Consider the following 21100-nt stretch of genomic DNA (forward strand, 5'->3'; position numbering starts at 1 on the left):
CTTCACTTAGCATTATATTCTCCAACTCCATACATTTACCTGCAAATGCCATGATTTTATTCTCTTTTATTACTGTGTAATATTCCATTGTGTATATATACCACATTTTCTTTATCCACTCATCTACTGAAGGGCCTAGGATCTGTTACAGTTTCAAGTTTATTAAAAAGAAAACAATGATTTTTTTTAGGCTGTGGGTTGTATATTCACAATAAAGATAACTGGGATGTTACTAACATGAATACGTAGTGTGCCAGGAACCACTTTTAATGCTTTTGGAGTAATAACTTACCTAATAATGCTAACCTAACAACAATGCTATGAGGTTGACACTATAACCCTCACCATTATTCAGATAAGGATACCAAATCAGGAAGGCTAAGTAACTTACCCAAGTTTTATATCTTTTTTTAGGGTAAAGTTGGGATTCAGTCCTGGGCAGTCATTTTCTATTGTCACTGCTCTTACATACCTGGTATTACATATTTTATTCATGTTCATATCCGTATTAGAATAGGTATAGTGTCTGAGGGAAGTATATTTTGAATTTGTGTAGAATTGAATTACAAGAAACTCCCTTCTAATGGGAGACAACTGTCCATGGTTTCCTTTGACTCTGGTCTCTGGTGAACAGTCTTATGATGCCTTCCTAGGTGTGCAGTTAACATATAATTGACTTGTTATTTGAAAGTATTTACTTCCAGCCATCATAGTGGCACATGCCTATAATCTCAGCTACCTGGGAGGCTGAGGCAGGAAGACCACTTCAAGTTTGAGGCCAGTCAGGCAACTTAAGGGGACTCTTGTCTCAAAATAAAATAAAAAAAGGGCTGGGGTTGTGCCCCAGTGGTAGAATTCCCTAGGGTTCTATTGGCAGATCTGTTAAAAGAAGGGGGGGGGGGGAAAGAGAGAGAAAGGCAAAGTATCCACTTTTTTCAGTGGAAAACTCATGAATTCTTAGAAGTTTCAGTTTAATAAATTTAGACTAGTTTAAGGAAATCAGATTGAATTTCTTTGCAAAGACTGAAACTAGTATTATTTAAACAGATGTGCTAATAAATTAATATAGGAATCAGGTGGCACTTGAAGAAATAGCTAGGAACACAAAGGGTCAATGAAAACACTGTATTTAGGTATTAGAAAAAAATTCCTTGAGATTTTTATTTGCTTGAACTCAGTTGACTTCTTTTGAGATATATGAGGGTTTTTCACTTATTAACAACATTTGACACAGAAAAAAAGGATCAATATGTTTACACTCTAAGTTCAATATTTCTACCTTATATATGGTATTAGTACTGAGAGAAAGAAATAAGAGAGCTAATTCTTTTTCTGTTCGTTGCTTCGGAATAAAGATAATACCTTCTTGATGGGATATCCATATTAGAGGGCATAGGATGCATTGTTTGTTCATTATAGCCACCAGTACCTCGCCTATCAGGTGGTCATATTTCCAGCAGCTCTATCATCTGAAACATATGTGTTTACAAACACAGGGTATAGAAGATTACTATTGGAAAGGATCTTGGGATAATTTAACCCAGATGCTTTACTGTGCAGATGCAGATGAAGTATAGCCCCAAGTCCTAGCCATGGATTAGGCAAAAGCCTACAAATAGGAAATAGTAATTACAAAATTTGCATACTGTTTACTCTGTTAATTCACTTTGTAAATGTTTTTTTTGAGGATCTGTTATGTATGAGACTTCAGGGAGAGAGCAGTCTTCATTGGACTAGAGGCTGTCTTGTCAACTCACACCAGTTTGTGTGTCATGAGGCCATAGATGAGGAATGGCTGTGAAGTGTTTTTGGTGAATTCTTTGAAGATGACAGGGACTTGATCTTGTTCATTCCCCATGTCTCCCATCTCTCAAGGGATGAAGGTACTGACCACAGGAGGAAATTAAAGGAAGGACCATAGCATAGCAATTTGAGATCCTTTCCAGTAGTAATTGACTGTGGGCAAATCTAGTGGATTAAAAAAAAAATTCTAGGTGTTATCATTTTTTAATCTAGATAAAAATTAGTGCTAAGTCTAATTTCATGTTGATGACTGCAAAAAAAAAGTTTTTTTTTCCCACCTACCATTGTTATAGGGTAGTGGTTAATGTTATAATATATTTTTGAAAGCTTTCAAATATAAACAGTATTGGTGCCTAAAAGAGTAAGCTTCAGTTCTCTGGGATATTTATTCCAAAGTCATCAAAATTTATTGAACACCTGGTGTGCATAACAACTTATCTCTAGGCTGTAAATAGATAAGTTTGATGCTAGTAGAGGGGGAAATTGAGTGTCATTGTAAATAAACCTGATGTTTAGCCATTACTTTTACAACAAGGTTTTGTATACTGAGACACCTTTATTAAGGTGGATGTTTTGTAAGGGGTCATGGTAAATGTGAGCTAGCAAGTGAGGGGAGATAAATAACCTACATTAACATATGTAATCTTGATAACATAACAAGTCTGTAACTTCATTTGGGCCTGAGTGGTACTCAGTATTATCCTCATTTCATTCATGGAGAAAACTTGGAATCAAGAGGCAGTATGACTGACAAACAACTAGACCTGAATCTGTGGGATTTTTAAGCCCAGGGCTGGCCCATCCTACCTGATGCAAGTGTTATTTGATGCTCGCATTGACTGCTATTGTTAATTTATGCACACATGGATTCATTTATTTATGAATCCATCTACCAAACAAATATTTGAAAACCAATTTAATGCCACACTCTATAAGAAGAGGCAGATCTGAATTAATAGAAAATATGAATGATAGGATAATATGATACATAACAAAGGTACTTGATAAAACCACATGACTTATATTTTAGCTTAATGTCTCAGTACAGTTATTTTAGATGGATAAAATTTCTTTTAAATGGAGAAAATTTCTTTTAAATTTTTAAAAATAGTGATTAGCTATAATAATAAACTAAATCATTTGTAGTTAGAAAATTGATTTTTAAAAATAATGGCATATTGGTGCTATGTTGGTAATATTGATCCTGATGATGAACTGAAGGCAAGCTTTCTTCCCCAACCCTTTACAATATGGTAGCTTTCCCTTTCTAGCCTCCTTGCTATGTTGTACGTGCAACGTTTACTGTAGCATCTTGTAGATTTCCAAGGAAATGGTCTACCAAATAGTCTGAAGTAGAGATGTCTCGATTAGTAGAATATGTAGTAGAGATAATCCTTGAATATGACAGGGTTGTGTCACTGTATACCTATGGTAATTTGAAAATCATCTTAAGTTGAAAATGCATTTAGTGCACTCACCTAATGAACACCATAGCTAGGTGACAGGGTAAGGAGCAGTGGCTAAACTGGAGTGATTCTGTAGCTGACTAGGAGCTGAGGCTCACTGCTGCTGCCCAGCATCACAAGAGAGGATCGTAACACATATCACTAGCCCAAGATCAAAATTCAAGATTCCAAGTACAAATTCTACAAGGAACACTTTCACATCATTGTACAGTCAAAAAATTGTTAAGTTGAACTGCTGTAAGCCAGGGATATCTGTATAAACAATAAGAGAAAAAATAGTCTAATGATGTATTCTGGAAGTCACAGGACCTCACATCAGTAGATCAGGGGCTGGGGCTGGGGCTGTATGTAGCTCAGTGGTAAAGTGCTTGCCTTGCATGTGTGAGGCACTGGGTTCGATCCTGAGCACCACATAAAAATAAATAAAGATATTGTGAGTCCATCTACAACTAAAAAAATTTTTTTTAAAAAGAATAAGATCAGGATCTGAATGTAGATTCTCTCACTTGTGTGGAATTGCACAAGATTCGGAGTCTCTTTGGGACCTGGATTTATTTAATAGTCTTATGTCACATTGTTTTCAGAATTAAAAGACATGATAGATTTGAAGAATGCTTTGGAGAGGGAGTTACAGTGTGTAATTGTATAAACATTTTTTCAGGATCTTCACTGTGATCATTGGTACCTCATAATGTCAGGTGTCAAGTGAGGATAATAGGGCGTTTGACATGGGCTCAAGCTGTGAAGGGAAGAAGAGAAATAGGGCTCTAGAGAGAGGTTGTTTTGAGAATAAAGGGAAAAGTGTGTCAGTGCTTGCCTTATTCTTGACTACTCAATGTTTGCCTCTTCCAGTGGCTGGTCATGCCACTGACATCCTGCAGCCTTCTGTTCCAGCTTCTGGAGTGACCCTGAGATGTCTTGCAGTGGTGTCGAAGGCCCCCTCCTTGGGTCCTCCCTGGTTTCTGACTGTCTGCTTCCTTTGGGCTACTCCCACCCGTGCTTGTCTGCTCTCCAGCCTCCTGCCTCAGCCGGTCCTCATCCTCTCTGGGTCAAGTCTCCTCTGAGTCAGGCCCAGTTTGCTTTTCCTCTTGCCATCTTTGTCTCCTGTACTCCCTTTGCAAACTACAATCACCACACTACCAAAAAGGGAAGAACATTTTAATGATAAGGGAAAAGAGAGTTAAGAATGCAAAGGATTCAGGCAGTAAAAAGAGCAGAATACACAGGGAGACAGGGCCTGGATGAAGGGCCGGGTGTGATGCCCTGTGGGCAGTTTCAGAGGGTGACCCACGTGTTTATCAACTCTGTTCTTGTGTGTGTTTGGAGCATATCCCTTAAAATGCCTTTTTAAAGCAGGATCGTGAATAGTGGATGAAAATTACTCTGTTTTAATACACATGACCCCCAGGTGCTTAGTCCTGAAGGTAATATTTTAAATCTTTAGCCTAGAGGCTAGGGTGCAGCTCATGAGGCATTTCAAACTCCTTTCCCCTGGACCTTCTTTGGATGTTCTCAGTTCATTTCCTGAGGGAACCCATAGCTGTCATCCTATGAAATCACCAGTTGCCCATTAGTGGAACTGTGCTTACAGTGGAAGGGGGCCTTTGGGAAAATATTAGAGAAAAACAGCAGAGAGGAAGTCTGCAGATCAACAAGAAAACAAACAACCCACATTTAGTAGGAACAAAAATGTATGACTCACAGGGCCAAACACAGAGGTGGACACCCCCTCATGGTTTCTCTTTCAGTATGCAAACTGTGGCGAGGTAGGGTGCAAGATGCCTGAGGAAGTGCCTGGCAGGTGAGAACTGGAAGCCTGTTTTTAAAAGGTGGACAGGTGGTGTGCAGACTAGACAATGTGTCCAGGATCTTGAGGCCTGCCCTTGACGCTTGTCTTGTTATTTAGAGGTAATCCCATTTAATTAAATTTTACTTCTTTAAATAATGTTACAAAGACCAGGGCTGTGATTCTTTGGTTCTAGAGGTTTTGTTTTTTCTTTTCCTAAAATTTGTTCAGTGCTTTTGATATTCTTTGAGAAAATAATTGATGAGGAATTCCAGAGGCGGCCACATACAACAATACTCTTAGGTTAGTGAGCCCTTCCCATTATAAGGGATCCTGCCTCTGTGGCCCTGGGGAGGGTTTCTGATGTGCTTGTGCGATGTTGTTCATAATTAAAATGTATGCTTAAAAATGTTTGTCACATTGCACTTTAATATTTGATTTGCTCTCTGTAAGGTTTGCTTTAGTGCCATTGATTTTTGTTTTTTGTTTTACATAATCCATTTTGTGGATTATTTAACTAGCATCTGTGATGGGATCAGGCAAAGGAAAGGTAAGAGCAGCACCTCAAAAACATTACCTCCTCAGGAATGTATGTTCTCAGATCCAAGCAGTGCCTGCAGGTGTCCTGGGAGTTGCTCTGGGAGGTGCACAGAGGCTGTGAGGATGGTGTGATTGCTCTTCTTGCTCTGGTTGTATGATGACTTGCTGTGTCAGTGAGACTGGTCACCTCATTTGCCCTCATGTTTGTTGCATAGTAATCAGGACATCAATAAGAGCAACAATCCTTTCTCTCTGTTCCTTGAAAGATTGTTGCAATGATTTAAACTTTTCTCTGAATTGCAAAAATGGTATTTGAAATAATGTGTTTACATGTGCATGTGTATGTAAAGATGTGTTTGCCATTTCCATTGAGGTAGAAATTAAACAAGCTGAATTTGAGTTCTTTTGGTGGACTTGAATATGCCTATCACTTCCCTCATCTCTAGGTCTACAATACGGCACATGCCACCTCTTTGGTCTTCATAGCTTGTCTTTAAGAAGGATCATTTTCCTATCAGTGCATGGTTTCTCTTCCCATTCAGAAATGCCTTTGATTCCTCTTTTCTCCTTATCCCTCACATTCAATTTATCCATCACCAATTCTGTCAGCTGTTCTTTAAAAACATCTTTCAAATTCTTCCACTTTTCTTCTAATGCAGTCTCCTTAGACCGAGACCACCACCATCAGCAGCCTCTGTGGTTTGCCTCTCTATAATCTCTTTTCTACCCAGTAGCCAGAGTGAACTTTAAAAAATGTGAAAACATTAAGACTAACCCTGTTTAAAATGTTTCAATGCCTTCTTGGAGCTTTTAAACTGAAAGTCACACTTCTGTCCACCACCTACCTGGTGTACCTTCATGCCAGCTTGTGTGCTGCCATTCGTTAGATTCTAGCAGAGCTGGACTCAGCACTTTTTTTCATACCTTAAACATTTAAAAAAATAGGCTTTGTTTTTTTTTTAAGAGGAATTTTAGGTTTGCAGCAAAATTTAATGGGAAGTACATAGGTTTTCCAAATATTACCCAGGTCCCCCCAATGTTGTATAAGCCTCCCCTGCAATTAGCATTCCTATCAGAGTGGTGCATTCTTAGAACTGAGGAACATACATTGATGTGCATCATTATTGCTCAACATCCATAGCTCATTTGTAGATTCACTCTTGTTGTTTTCTAGTCTGTGGGTTTGGACAAATGCATAATGTCATGTACCCAACACTGTAGTGTCATGTAGAGTAGCTGTGACCTAAAAAGCCTCTTCAGTCTACCTGTTCATCCCTCCCTTCCCCCAAACCCCTGGAAACCCCTGATTCTTTCACTGTCTCTATAGTTTTGACTTTTCCTGAATGCCATGTAGGTAGAATCTTAGCATATGGAGCCTTTGTGACTGGCTTCTCTTGCTTAGTAATATGCATTCACGCTTCCTCTGTGTCTTTTCATGACCTTAAGGATTCTGCTATAGTTTTTTGCTTGGCTTGGCTTTAAATTTCCATCCAATTTAACAAGTTTCTCTTATCACAGCTGTTGTATTTTCTTTATAGCACTTGTTGCCCTCTATTTATTTATTTTTCCTGTTCATCACCTCTCTCACCCACTGGAATCTAAGTTCAGAGGGAGTAGGGGTCTGGTCTGAATTTTTCTGGGCTGTTCTTCCCAGTACCTAGAACAGTATCTGCTGCATAGTAGGCTCAGCAAATATTTGAAGAGGTGAATGCACACATGGCTTGAATATTAATTTCCTTCAGCTTTACTCTTCTCTCCTACATGGTTTTCAAGGTGACAAACTCTTTCATTCACTGTGCTCTGGATTTTGTTCAGAGGATGAGTCAGAAATTCATGTTAAGTCACTGAGTCTGGGAATTATTTCTTGTTCACCTTTGGCTTCTGAAGCTCTGTTGGTTGCCTGCTGAATTTAATGGGCCTCCAGGCGAATGGCAGGGTGGTAGCCTTGGTGAAATCAGTCACATTGTGAGAGAGAACAGAGGCTGTAGAAAATGATTAAGGGAAAATAACAGAAAAGTGCGATTTAACATTTATTAAGTCATACATTGTACTCAAAGCTGTGTATAACATAAAAGGGGAATTAGGAGACAAGGCTGATATAAAATGAGTGAGTACACACAAGCATACAAACATCACCCAGATGTCTTTGTTCACTGACCAAACTGTAGTCTTATCAAAAAATTAAGGGCTAGTTCAGGAGGGAGATGATTCAACCAGTGCTTGTGGCCCAGTCATGCCCTGTGGGGCAGAGGGAGGCCTGCAATTTCATTATTGGTTTTAAAAGAAACTTTCTCTAAGGCTAACAGTCTTTCTAGGAAGTCCAAACCAAGTGAAGCTGAGTTAATGTTCTCATTAAAATGTTAAAGAGGCTTTATTCATGAATGACTGAAGCTGTAATTGCTTTATCCTTGTAAACTATGAAAATACAAGGGATGTCTCTGGAGGCTTCCACCTAGTCCTTGTGTCAGGAGGAGCTTTGTTTAAGAGGGCTTGGCTGGATCTAGGGATGCAGTGGATCCCTGGGCTCTCTCTTTCTGTTAAGCAGTAGAAGTGGTGGTGAGCTCCACTCCATCAATCTGTTCTCATTCTTTTGCAAGAGGTATTTGACTATTTGATCTTGAGTTCCCATTTGGAAATCATTTGCACACATGCACACACACACACACACTGTGGAAGGAAGTGTTTTCTTATTTTCTGTCCTTCATAAAAACACAGTTTATGAGATGAGGACAGAAGAACTCTAAAGAAGCTAAAGTGCCGGTGAAACTGAATGGAGAATCAATCTAGAAAAGCTATTGAAAATGAATGGCAGAGGGAAAGGGCACTCAGAGAGCTGGCTTTAGGAGATAACAGATGTCCCCCCACTCCTTGCCAGCCCTTGATACTGCAGCACAAAAACAGCTGTAGAACTTTAGGTAGTGAATGCAGACGGCAAATGCAACTGTTTTTTTTCTTTCTGGAAATGACTTATAATGATGTTTGGATAACACCAAAATTATGAAGCTGCTATTTTTATGGAAACCTTGTTGCTGTAAAGCTGAAAATGAAATTTAAGGAAAAAAAGATTAAAACATACCACCTTTTCTCTAATTCCTTCTTAGTAGAAAACCCTGTATGTTGATTGTTAGAAAATGTCTAGGTCTTTTTATATACAGACATAATAGTAGAAGTAATATCTAGGGATTGCTTAAAAGTAGTGCAGGGGAGGAAAAATGTGGTTTTCTTATACCTCCTAGGTTGGTGGCTGAGGCCACTCTAACAAAAGACAGCAAGAGAGAACATAGAAATTTGCTTGAGCTTTACATGGGAAGGGAGGCTTTGCAAGGAAATGAAGACCTGAAGAACCTATTAAACTGTTGACAAGGTGGGTTTGATCTGATAGTAATAATGGGAGGATGAGGGTGGAGCACGACATCTACCAAGGCCAATGTGTTCAGATTCTTCTTGGCATCACTTGTCTTTGGTTCCTTCCTTTTGCATGTAGGGAGGGTATCTCTCACAGGAGAATCTAAAGATCTGCTTCAGGAGAAGTAAGAAAATTTCTCACAAATTTCGTGAATTGCTTTGTGGGAGAAGGGTAAGAGGACACGGGAAAGACCTTTTTGCCTCTCCTGTTTTGTCAAATGCCAGGGTGCCATATTTTGGGCTAGCAAGTCTTAAAGCCCATTAATAGTTACATTGATTTTTCTTTTCCCACTACTGGGTTTTAGATATTTGAGCCTAAGTCAGATGTAGGTTGAAACATAAAATGTGCTAGGGCTGTCAAAGTTTTTTCTTCACGGGTTGACTCCTCTTCAGGTGAGTTCAGGGAATTTATTAAACTGGCTACAGTGTTAGCGGTGGTGATGTTGCAGGTTAACCCAGGATGCTCTAAAGGTTTCTAAGGAGTTGTTTTCTAGAGAGGCGATCATCCCAGTCCTGTGATATTAATGGTGTTAATGTGAAAAAATAAAACACAAAACTCTGATAGTTTTGAACTTCAGTGAATTCCAATTTCTGGAACACTGTTGGCGACACATAATGAAATAGATTCTTAAAAAAATTATTAAGAGAATCAAAGCAATAAATAACAAATTTCTAGTCTGGCTCCATGGGGTGACTTGCAATCCCTGTTTTGAGAAACTGTTGACCTGGTCCCTGAATTTAGAGGTGGATCCATAGAGGTGGGGCTTCCTTGGTTGTTTTTCGGACACAGCTTAACTGGTCACGGCTCCTCTTTCCTTTATCCAAGGTAGAATTCCAACCCTGTTCCTGGACCATGGAGTGAGTCCATTCTGGAGGCTTTTTCTTGCTTGCCCAGGAAATCTCGGTGTTTCAGGATGAGGTCTTTACTTCCCAGTATGACTCAGAAGCCTCTGAAAGAGCATAATTGTAGGACAAGACATTCCGTGATAATGGGGTAGGTACAAGCAACCTTGGGAACAAACAGAAAGATTGACTAATTTGTCTAGGGCATTGTGGTTTTTTTTGAGAACTCTTGTCCGCTTTACTGATTTTTTTTTTTCTATTTCCCCATTTGCTGTTATAATGTTAGTTATCACATCTGACTGTGTAGTATCCCTGGCCAAAGCATCCCCTCTTCACATTCTAGTGCTTGGAGACAAGTTACCTCTGAGATTCTATGTTGACCTTATGATTAGACGACAGTGTCAGAAACCTAGGGGAAGTTTTCAAAGTCCCTCAGTGTGTGATAATATTTTCCTCCAGTTAGGACTTCTGTTGTGTTAGACTTAACATTGGTTGGTTGGTTGATTGTTTACGTAACTCATTTATTCACCAGATATTTGGGGAACATATGCTGTATGCCAGGGAGCATGTATTATATCTAGGGGACGTGATAAAAAGGTGGCAAACCAGATTTACCTACAAAGTTTTACTGATAGCTCACAGGTTGAATATAAAAGCATGGGATACCTGAAGAAAACCAAATTGCTTTTCTGGAATTTGAAGAATCTGTGTTGCCAGGTCACAGCCTGCTCTGTAAAGTCCTACCTAAGCATATTTGATGTGGGAAGTGAGTGGTACCAGATACTTTATATGTTGCAATAATCTTCATATATTTATTAAGCTGTAACTTATAAGGCTTCCTGATGGGGCATTGAATGAGGCCTTTTGTGTGCTGCATTGTGTCTTTGTCAAGAAGCTCTCTGATAATTCCTGCCTTCATCATTCATCTGGCTTATGCTGGTAATGCAGCATGTTTCAGCCATTCTGAGAGGGTTTGGGGATCTGCACAAAGAAGAATAAGACTAACAAAGGATTGGTTTCATGGCAGGTTGGAGGGAAAGAGGGAATGCACTTAGGGGCATTTAGGGAAAACAAAAGAGAGAATGAAACTCTTTGCCTAGTGTATTTTACATCTTTATTCCTTTTCAGCATGGCAACTGAATATTCCAGAGTTCTATGTTTTTAAAAATGCTAAGAAAATGTTAGGTTACTGCATTATTTTTAATTGGTTCTTTTGAGTTATACATGACAGTAGAAAGCATTTTGACATAATTATAAAAGTATCAAATATTTCTTGTTCTAACTCAGATCCCAGTATCTCTACTTCCCTTCCCTCTCTCCACCCACTACTCTCTTCCCTATATTGATCTTTCTGCCATTTACCCATAGTATTTTTTATATTAATTTTTTGTGGATCTTCTGTATGGTGAGATTCACTATGGTATACTCATGTATGTACATAGGAAAGTTATGTCAGATTCATTCCACTATCTTTCCTTATCACATTCCTTGTCCCTTCCCTTCATTCCCCTTTGTCTACTCCACTGAATTTCAGCCCTCCTCCCACCCCCACCTTATTGTGAGTTAGCTTCCACATATCAGAGAAAACATGTGACCTTTGAATTTTTTGGGACTGTCTTATATCTCTTAGCATGATAGTTTCCAAATTCATCCATTTACTGGCAAATGTCATAAAGTCATTCTTTATGTCTGAGTGATATTTCATTATGTATATATGCCACATTTTCTTTATCTATTCATCTGTTGAAGGGCACACCTAGGTTGGCTCCATAGCTTAGATATTGTGAATTGTGCTTCCATCAACATTGATGTGGCTGCATCATTGTAGTATGCTGATTTTAAATCCTTTGGATATATACCCAGGGGTGGGATAGCTGGGTCAAGTAGTGGTTCCATTCCTCGTTTTTTGAGAAATCTCCATACCGCTTTTTAGAGTAGTTGCACCGTTTGTAGACCCACCAACAATGTATGAGTGAACCTTTTTCCCCATATCTTCGGCAAGATAATTACTTTTTACTTCTATTCTTGGTAATATCCATTCTGACTGGAATAAGATGAAATTTCAGTGTAGTTTTAATTTGCATTTCTCTAATTGCTAGGGATGTTGAACATTTTTTCTTATACTTGTTGACTGTTCATATTATATTTCTTTTGAGAAGTGTCTGCTTAATTTCTTTGCCCATTTATTTATTTATTTTGTGTTAAGCTTTTTGAGTTTTTTGTATATCCTGGAAATTAATGCCTTATCTGAGGTGTGGTTTCTCTCCTAAGGAGCAACCAATGATTTTCTCCCATTCTATAGACTCTCTCTTCATGCTCTTGATTGTTTCCTTTGCTGTGAAGAAGCTTTTAAATTTGATGCCATTTTGTTTATTGATTTTTAAATTTTACTTCTTGTGCTTTAGGAGTTTTGCTAAGGATGTTCATTCCTGAGCTGAAATGTTGGAATGTGAGGCCTTTATTTTCTTTTAGCAGTTTCAAGATTTCTGATCTAATTTTTATGTCTTTGATCCACTGTGAGTTGAGTTTTGTGCAGGGTGAGAAATAGGGGTTTAGTTTTATTCTGCAACATATGGATTTTCCAGTTTTACCAGCATCATTTGTTGAAGATGCTATCTTTTCTCCAATGTATATCTGTGGTGCCTTTGTCTGGTATGAGATGATTGTATTTATGTGGGGTTGTCTCTGTATCTTCTATTCTATTCCATTGGTCTTCAACTATACTACAGAGCTATAATAACAAAAACACCATGGTATTGGTGTCCAAACAGGCAAGTTACTGCATTTTTTGAAAGCATTCTGCTAAATGACCTGACATAGGTAGAAGAATCTGAGAACTCCAGTATTACACCGGAGCTGTAGAGGAGTCCAGCAATATTCTGTGGTTTCCAAACTCTGTGCTTGGGAGCACTGACTCTATGCTAATAACAGAGATTCTGCTCTGGGAGAGGGAAGGGCATCAAGGAGGGCAATACAAATGTGGCAATACAAATGTAGTGAAGAAAAGGGTAAAGATGGAAGGGCAGGAAGATGTTTGGTGGTCCTTCCTCCTCTCCCTGTCTCCTGCACACAAGGGTAGAGTACGACAAAGGAGGGAAGGAGAGCGCTGGTTGGAGAACAGAGGGCACTGGAGGCCATAAGGGAGAAGGAAAATGAGTCAAAGAAATCACAAGGATAAGTGAGGGGGAAGGAGACAGGATAAAAACTATTTAAATGCAAGAAAAAGAGAGAGCCACAGAAAGGGGCGCCCCCAGTTTGGTCACACTGAGAGCGTTCAGTTGCTCCCAGCAGTGCATCTGCCAAATAGCCAGTGTCCCTTGCCGAAGACATTTTCCTGACTTTTGTATTAACTTTAATGCAATTCTCTTTATGGTCCCTGTATTGCTCATTGACACTCTGCGTGATCACATAGCCAGTGTGGAGGCACAGTTCTGTTATCCCTGCCCCCTTGGCGTGTGCAGCTGACTTCCCAGGCAGTGCTTCTTATGTTTGATATTTTCCATTCCTCCCTGTCTACAGGTAGGCAAGTTAAAAGGAAAGTGGAAGAAGAAAAAAAAAAAAAAACCTTTCTTAAGGGTTGCTACGTAAGCTCATGCATACAAATATCCAGAGCAGCTGAAAAAAAAAAATTCTGTAAAATCACAACCTGCTATTTTTTTTTTTTTTTGAAGCAAGGTAGTTGACTCTTTTTTTGCTGGATTGCTTATTTGCCCTAACTAACCCAGTGCCACACTCACTGTACCTGTAAGTGGACTGCTTCTTGAAAGATCTTATCTTTCCTTATCCTTTTTTAAGACTGAGCTCAGAAAGCCTTCCCTGTATGCCAGGTCTGGGTCAGGTGCTTTCTAAGTGGACACCAGTGCCCATCCTTATTCCTGGTTTCCTGTGCAGCCCCTTCTTGTTAGAGCTACTAGCCATGTCACAATTTGTGTTTGTCTACTTTGGGGTCTTTGCACAGTATTTGTTATTATTGAGATTCTATTTGTGGAATGAATGATATCTGTCATCAGTATCCATAATGCTGGTCTTTTGACTATAAAATAAATTCTTCTAGAATTGGCTATACTTTCAGATATTCATTTACAATTGGTCTACATGTTATGGAAAGGAAAAGGGAGTTGTCCAGTAGTAAGGGGCTTCCAGAGACTTTAGTAGATATTTATCCCAGATTCACACAGCTATAATGAAAGGATTGTGATGCTAATAGCTTCTGAATACAAGAGGATAGTCTTGAAGTTTGGAGCAATCTGTTACTTGTGATCCTGGCAACCACAGGCTTGATGCACTTTCAAACCAGGCTTCTCAGACTTTACTGCACTAGAAACCATCTAAAGAATCTTGTTAAAATGCAGATTTTGGTGCATAGGTCTCCTTAGAGATGATACTGTCCATCGACCATGCTCTGAGAAACAAGGCTTTGAAATAGTTCCCAGAAAATTAAATTGGGATGTATTCTAATTTGAAAATATCCAGGTGTGTTTTATAGTTTCCAGAACAAAAGATTTTTCTGAACAAAAATATAAATAGCTAACTCATTTCAGTTTGGAAATTTGCAAGAATTTCCCACACTTAAAAATAGTATATCTGATCTTGGTAAGCCCCCAAATTGCTTTTGAATGACTTGAATGACACTGTGAATTATACTGCCCTGATTAACTTACAGATTTATTTCCTTAGGCTTTCTTAGATGGGAAGGCTACCCAGCACTAGCTCCAGTGTAACTACCTTAGCAACAAGGATTACTTTTAATGCAAAAATATTCTATGGAAGACTGACTGTTCAAAGGCTGTGTTTATGATGAGACCTTCATATTTATTGATTGTTACCAGGTTAGCACCATGCAGAGACCTTCTGCAAGGGCATTCAGTTGGAATGGCTAGAAATGGAAAGGGCAATGTTCAGCTCAAATTCTGCAAGTGAACCTTGCATCTGCTTACATATGTTCAATCAGCTCTTTGAAATTGATGTTTGAAGTTTCTTCTAACAAGATGGCCTTTGTTTTACAGGTCCTTTGCAGCCAGCATGCTATCATATTTATAACATATGGAGAAGAGATTGTTCACCATGCTCAGGTAAAGGGATTGTGTGCGTGGCACAAATGACAAGCAGGACTAATGGCAGGTTGTCACTGTATGAAAACTGATTTGGCTTAATTATACTACTGACATAATTCCCTTACTCAAGTTATGCCTGTGCTTCAGAGAGCCCATGGTCAAACATCATGAACTAACATGCATTTAGGGAGCATCTACAAAGTACCTACAACAGGGCCTCTGCAAGCAACCAGTAAAGAAACACAACCAGTCACAGGAGATCTGTTGGCAACTTCTACAGAGTTAATGTAGAACAGTTACTATTGTTCATCTTATTCCCTTATCAGAAATCTTTTTTTTCAAATTTATGTAAATATGTGAATATTGAAGGCTTCTAATTAAAGTGTTATCTCTGTCTCCTTATCTGAAGTCATCCTTCTAAATTTCCTTTGCATATTCTTTTAAAATAAATGCCTGTCTTACAACTTTGATTTGCCCAAATAGGTCACCATGATTAATTTCCATTAACTTTTAGGGCTTTCTAATCATGTTTTTAGAGGATTAAACTGTCTCCATTGAGTCAGTCTGCTCCTTAGGAAAGAAACCATCTTTTTTTTCTCTGATCACCTTTATAGAACTATTGTAGATGGTGTTGATCAGTGGTCTAGGGTCCGAATCTGGCTCCATTAATTGAGCCAAAATAGTGTAGATAGACCTACACTGGGAGTTCTCTTGCCCTTGCCAATTTTGTTATTGGTTTTATTTATTTTCTGAGCCAGTAAATATTAGTTTCTTAAAACTACCTTAACAAAGTACTACAGACTGATTGGCTTAAGTAATAGAAATGTGTTGTCTCACAGTTCTGGAGGCTGAAGTCCAAAATCAGGGTGTTGGTGGGTTTGCTTCTCAGGGTTTGTGAGGAGGATGCTGTTCCAGGCCACCTTCTGGTTGCCTCTGGAATTCCTTGGCTTATAGATGGCATATGTTTTTACATTGCCTTCCCTCTCTATGTGTCTATCTCTATGTCCAAATTTTCCCTCTTTATAAGAGTACCCATTCATGTTGGGTCAAGGCCTACTGTAATGACCTATCTTAACTCCATCATCTTTATCATTGTCCTATTTCCAAATAAAATTACATTCACATGTATTGAAGGTTAGGACTTCAGCATCTTTTGAGGCACACAGCTCAACTGGAATACTGTCTAAGGGAAGGGAATGTATTTACTCTTGGTACACCCTTAAAATCTAGCATAGTGCGTGCTGCTTATTATTTGTTGAATGTGTGTTGAATGACTAAGAACACAACAGCCATGGTCACTAGTTTGAACAAGCAAAGTACAGTTACCAGAGTGGGTAGGCAGCATGCTGACTCTAACTCTCCTCAGTGAACTCTTAGTTTTAGGAATGTCCAAATTAAGCAACATTATAATAGGGATAAGACTTTTCCTTTATTAGTAATAGAAAGTGGGCTTAAGAAAACAAAAACCAACCACACAAAAAACTACAACAACAAACCTCCCCAAGCCCTCTGTAGGAGCAGTCCTGCCTTCTCTGCTGGCATCACAGGCTGAACTGCCAATTTACATGAGTCCTTTATCAGTACATCAAGATATATTTCCAGCTAATTCAGGGCCATTTAAATCACACTGAGTGGGTCTATTCTTCCTTTCCAGCTGCATCACTTTGCACTTATTAAATTTAATGTTCTATTCCCTACCTTCAGTCTGTAAGGGCTGTCCTGTAACAGATATGCCCTTGGAGCATCTTCTCCTGTTTCTATGCTTCTTCAGCTCAAAATTATTAGAAGTTATCTACTGAGTGTTCAGATTTGGGTGTTGATGAAATATTAAGATACTGATCTCAAGGAAGTACTTAAATGATCTATTCTTTAGGGATGTTTATTGGGGAAAACTTTGTGTCCAGTTGGGTTAGTACATTCTGTCCCTGTCTGTGGTTACTTCCACAAAAGGAAGAGGAAGGGTCCTGATAAAAAGAGGCAAAAGCCAGGGGCAGATTTCCTCCTGGGAATAAGTGGTCAGTTTAGGAGCTCTGAATTCTTCTAAGCCCCTGGACTAGTGCTGTGTAGAGTTGTGAGTTGACAGGCCACGGTCTAGGTATTGGCCTTCTTCAAGCCTGTGCTGCAGGCAGGTTGGAAACATTTACTTATAGGCTGCCCCAGACCCACAGGGGCATCTGTGCTCCTGGTGTGGGGCTTTAGGCTGTCCCACGGCCAAGGGATAACATTGGCTCTGACAACATTGGATTTATTAGATGATGACAGGCAGTAAAATATGAAAATGAAAATAAAGATTCATTTCAGCATTTTCTACAACCACATTAGTCCCAAGAAAATTGGTAAATCAAGCAGCAAGTGTTTATGGCGTGTATGATGCATGTAGGCGCGGTTCCACCAAACACCGTGTAAGGATGTATAACTTCATCTTGGTGCCTTCACTGTTTAATTTTCTTTTCCATTTTCTTCAAGGGCTTACTACTGTCGATTAGAGGCCTTCTATAACTTTCCATGTGCATTCTCCTTGGTTGGTTTGTGAGGATGTCTGCAGGGCTTCATTAAAATTAAAATAATAAAATTGTTTTGGTCACACAGTGATCAAGTCAGAGTGATGGTGGGATTGTTCTTCGTTGTCTGTAGGTGGAGCCCCGTGAGCTCCTGCTAATTGAAATAGCTAGCAAAGTACTCCACAGTGTGCACGACTCAGTGATAAATAAGTGATAAATCATACTTTAATAACTAATTTATTTTGTGTGTACCTAGTACTTTCCTGTTATTAAAAAGGAAATTACCCAGGAATTACACTTTAAGAACCCTGATCACTGAAAGCTTAGCTTACTGTTGATGCCCAGTCTTTTTTTCTACTACCATTTTACATTTCTTCAGCTTTGTTAATCTTAGATTTCTGAGAAGTCAGCTCTAAGACTTTCATGGAACTGATCATAATGGATTGTCAAACTCTGATTTCAAAAAGTGGGAAATCATTTTTATACCCATCTAGTTAAGAATTAATGTGGTAGGTTTTAAAAATCTCTTTAAGTGATTTTGTGACATTATGGAAAGTATTTAAATTCAACAAATTCTACTTTGAATCAGGATCCTATCAAATTTCCTTAGGAAATTTTTTACAGTGAATAAGTTAAAATATAAATCTTAGTGTTTGCTTTCTCTGGGTTCTTCCTCTGTGTCTCTCTGATGATTCCTTCTTGGTTTCATTTAAAATGCATGAATTTATGTTGAGTGATCCTGAGCTGATAATATAAAATGATGAAGAGGAGCAGTGGGTTCCTGCTAGGGAGCTCAGAAGCCTGGCATTCTCCCCCATATTTTGCTGCTTCTACATTTAGTTTCATGTATCTACTTTCCTTTTCCTTTATATCTGTGACTATCCTTTCTCCAGACTTTGCACCTTTTCTTTTAGTTTATTAGTTCATTCAGTCATTTGTTTATTTATTCATTTACCCACATATTGCCCTTCTGTCCTGTGCCAAAAATTGCTCTGAGGAAGATGTCAAGTGTATTGTAATTTAGATAGGAGATAGTCATGCAGACATCATCGTTGTGATGGAGCTATCCATATACCGTATATAACTTCCATATAAAAAGCAGAGCAACTGAATTGGCTTGAGGGAGTTAGGAAATGCTTTATAAGTGAAGACTTAATTCCAGTGGAGATTGGAAAAAGCAGGAAAGAGATTGCTAGGTGGATCAGCAAGGTAGAGAGAGATCATTCCAAATGGGAAATGGGGTGGATTGGCAGGGAGGTCTGAGGGAGGAGGGTGTGTTTTTGTTGTTCAGGATATTGCTGGATCATACAGTGGAAGAGGGAGGTAGGGATAGGTAAGGCTCTTTCGGAATATGGAAATCAGGTTTTGAAGGTCCTTTTGTACATTACCAAGCCTTCCCGTCTCAGGCCTGCAAACAACAATTGTTTTTAGTTCATCCTGCAAGAAGGCTGAGTTAAAGAAGTGCATATCTTCTGCCAGACTCTTCCTTTATGACCCTTACCCTGGTCTCACTACTTCCAAAGGAAAATCGGGCCTTTTTCACCTTTTATTTATGCCATTAAATAATTTATGCTCCTAGATTAGTTTGTTTTGCTTCTCACAATTTGCTACTTTTCTATTTCCATTTTCAAAATGCTTTGGTTCTTCAAGACCCTCCTGAAATTCATATTTTTTATGAAAACTTCTGTGCTCCTTCTGAATTCCCGGAGAACTTTCAATGGACTCACTATTTTCACATACTTCTTTATATCATGTTATTTTTATAACACTCTCAGAGACGCACACATTGAAGGGAAGAGCTGCATGTCTTTTTGTAGCCTGTCTATGCTGAAAGTGCAGCTTCTCATGTGTAATTGATACTGCATTGGCATTTGTTAAAAGAATGCTGGGAAACAGGGTTCCTGCAATTCGTAATGCTATTATAGAGGTGGAACTGAGGGATTGATTAATTGTCATATGGAAGAGGCAGTGGATAATGTAACATACAGATGAAACTTGTGGGGTAGAAAAATTGTCAGTGAAAGTAGAAAGATTTTATTAAACAAAAGACAGACATAAGTACAAAAAATAGGTCCATTTTAATTGAAAATCTGTAAGTATCCTCAGGCTTAGGTATGGGAAGAAGACGGTTAGAAAGCCATTGAGCCACATGTGATTGACTTTGACAGTGATGATAAATGACCCAGTAGGTAAAAGCACCTATATTGCATTAAGATGCTCTGCATCATTATACAAAATGATCTCTGGAAAATGTGATTCAATTTCAGACTTCTCAGTTATAGATCTGGAGACAATCATGAATTCAGAAATATATTTATGAAACTCTGTTGCCACTGAACTCAAAAGACCATAATCCTATTACTTGTGGTTTTGAAAAGGGTAAACATGAGTAACTGGAAAGAGATATTGATTAAAGAAGTAATATGAGCAGGAATAATGGAATTAAAGTAATTGAGGCAATATTGGGCCTAATGGACCTTGTTCTCTTAATGCTTTCCTTCTGCTTTTGTATTGAGTTGACTCTAAGTCGATTGGACTGTGTGCACTGAAAGAGAAGAACATGATGGAAGAATTAGTATTGCTGTCTATAAAGAAATCAATCTGTTGTTCTTAAGGAAGAGCGTCAATCAGTCTGTGAAATTAATTAACTGGAATTTTTAGCATTTGACTTATAATGAAACAAATGGTGAGACAAGACTTTATGCCTAGCTCAACATATATACTCAGTATTTCTTGTATTCTATTTGGTCTTCCCACTGAAGACCAAAGGATATCAGGGATTTAGTTTTAAAATGACATCAGTGTACATCCTTTTGTTAGTACTAATTCATCCTGTTCTTTTTACCTGATTGCCCATATCTACAGTACTGTAAATGTGGGTTGCTCAATTTCATTGATTCTCTCTGAAGTGAGTTCTCTCACAATTCTACTGCCAGCCAGGCCAGGCCAACTTTGTGTGACCTTGTGCCGCAGTCCGGCTGCAGCAAAATAACCGGGGGGTGACGAATAACTTGTGTACGTTGATACAGCAGGAGTAGGAGCCGTTTATTGCAGGACAGGAGCAGTATTTATACATTCCACACAGCTTATCTAATTAGCATAAACTAGATACATCAGTCAACCAATCAGGAATCTCTACACCTAATGGCTCGGTTTTGTTACTTCTCAAACCGCTCCCTCTGACATTTTGCCAGGCACCATCCAGACTTGTTTACGAACTTTAACATTCCCCTGGCAAAATGCCAGGTGTTATTTTGACTTGTTTACAGACTCTAACATTTCCCCCTTTTGTTTAATTTAAATAATGACCATAGTGGTTTTTACAGAAACACCATAAATAACCTGCTACAAACAGAAAGGGAGGATACAAAATGCCACAATACCAAGCCACTTGATGGCTCCATGCAAGAAGCCCTTGGAAAAATTATACCAGCAATGACACTGTTAGCAAAGATACCGAGTTACAATTTGTTATAGATTACAGTTTGTTTTCTCAGTCCAGGTAAAGCAGTGCCTCAATAGATTAACTCACAGTCCAGGTAAATTCTGCAGGCAGCTAGCTTAAATCACAGTCCAGATAAGTTCTGCAGGCAGCTAGCTTGATCCAAGTTTCGTCCGTTTCTCAGCTGAAGTTTCCTCCGGTTTTCAGCAACACTGGAAATTCTTCCACCTTGGTCTTTACTGGCACTGGGACGAAGGCAG

The 21100-nt window shown here is 38.8% G+C and overlaps 1 protein-coding gene across 3 annotated transcripts in view; it reads left to right on the forward strand.

Moving 5' to 3' along the window:
* Positions 1 to 21100, forward strand: part of Enox1 (ecto-NOX disulfide-thiol exchanger 1) — a 443331-nt gene that overhangs the window by 2368 nt on the left and 419863 nt on the right. The window contains exon 2 of one of the 3 annotated variants that reach the window (XM_048800957.1): positions 14850 to 14915. The exons of the other annotated variants lie outside the window; for them this stretch is intronic. The gene's annotated coding sequence lies outside the window, so the exon portion shown is untranslated. The remainder of the gene's footprint in view (positions 1 to 14849; positions 14916 to 21100) is intronic. 3 annotated transcript variants of the gene reach the window in all.

The sequence above is a fragment of the Marmota marmota genome, unplaced genomic scaffold, assembly GCF_001458135.2.
Source record: "Marmota marmota marmota unplaced genomic scaffold, marMar, whole genome shotgun sequence".
Lineage (NCBI taxonomy): Eukaryota > Metazoa > Chordata > Mammalia > Rodentia > Sciuridae > Marmota > Marmota marmota.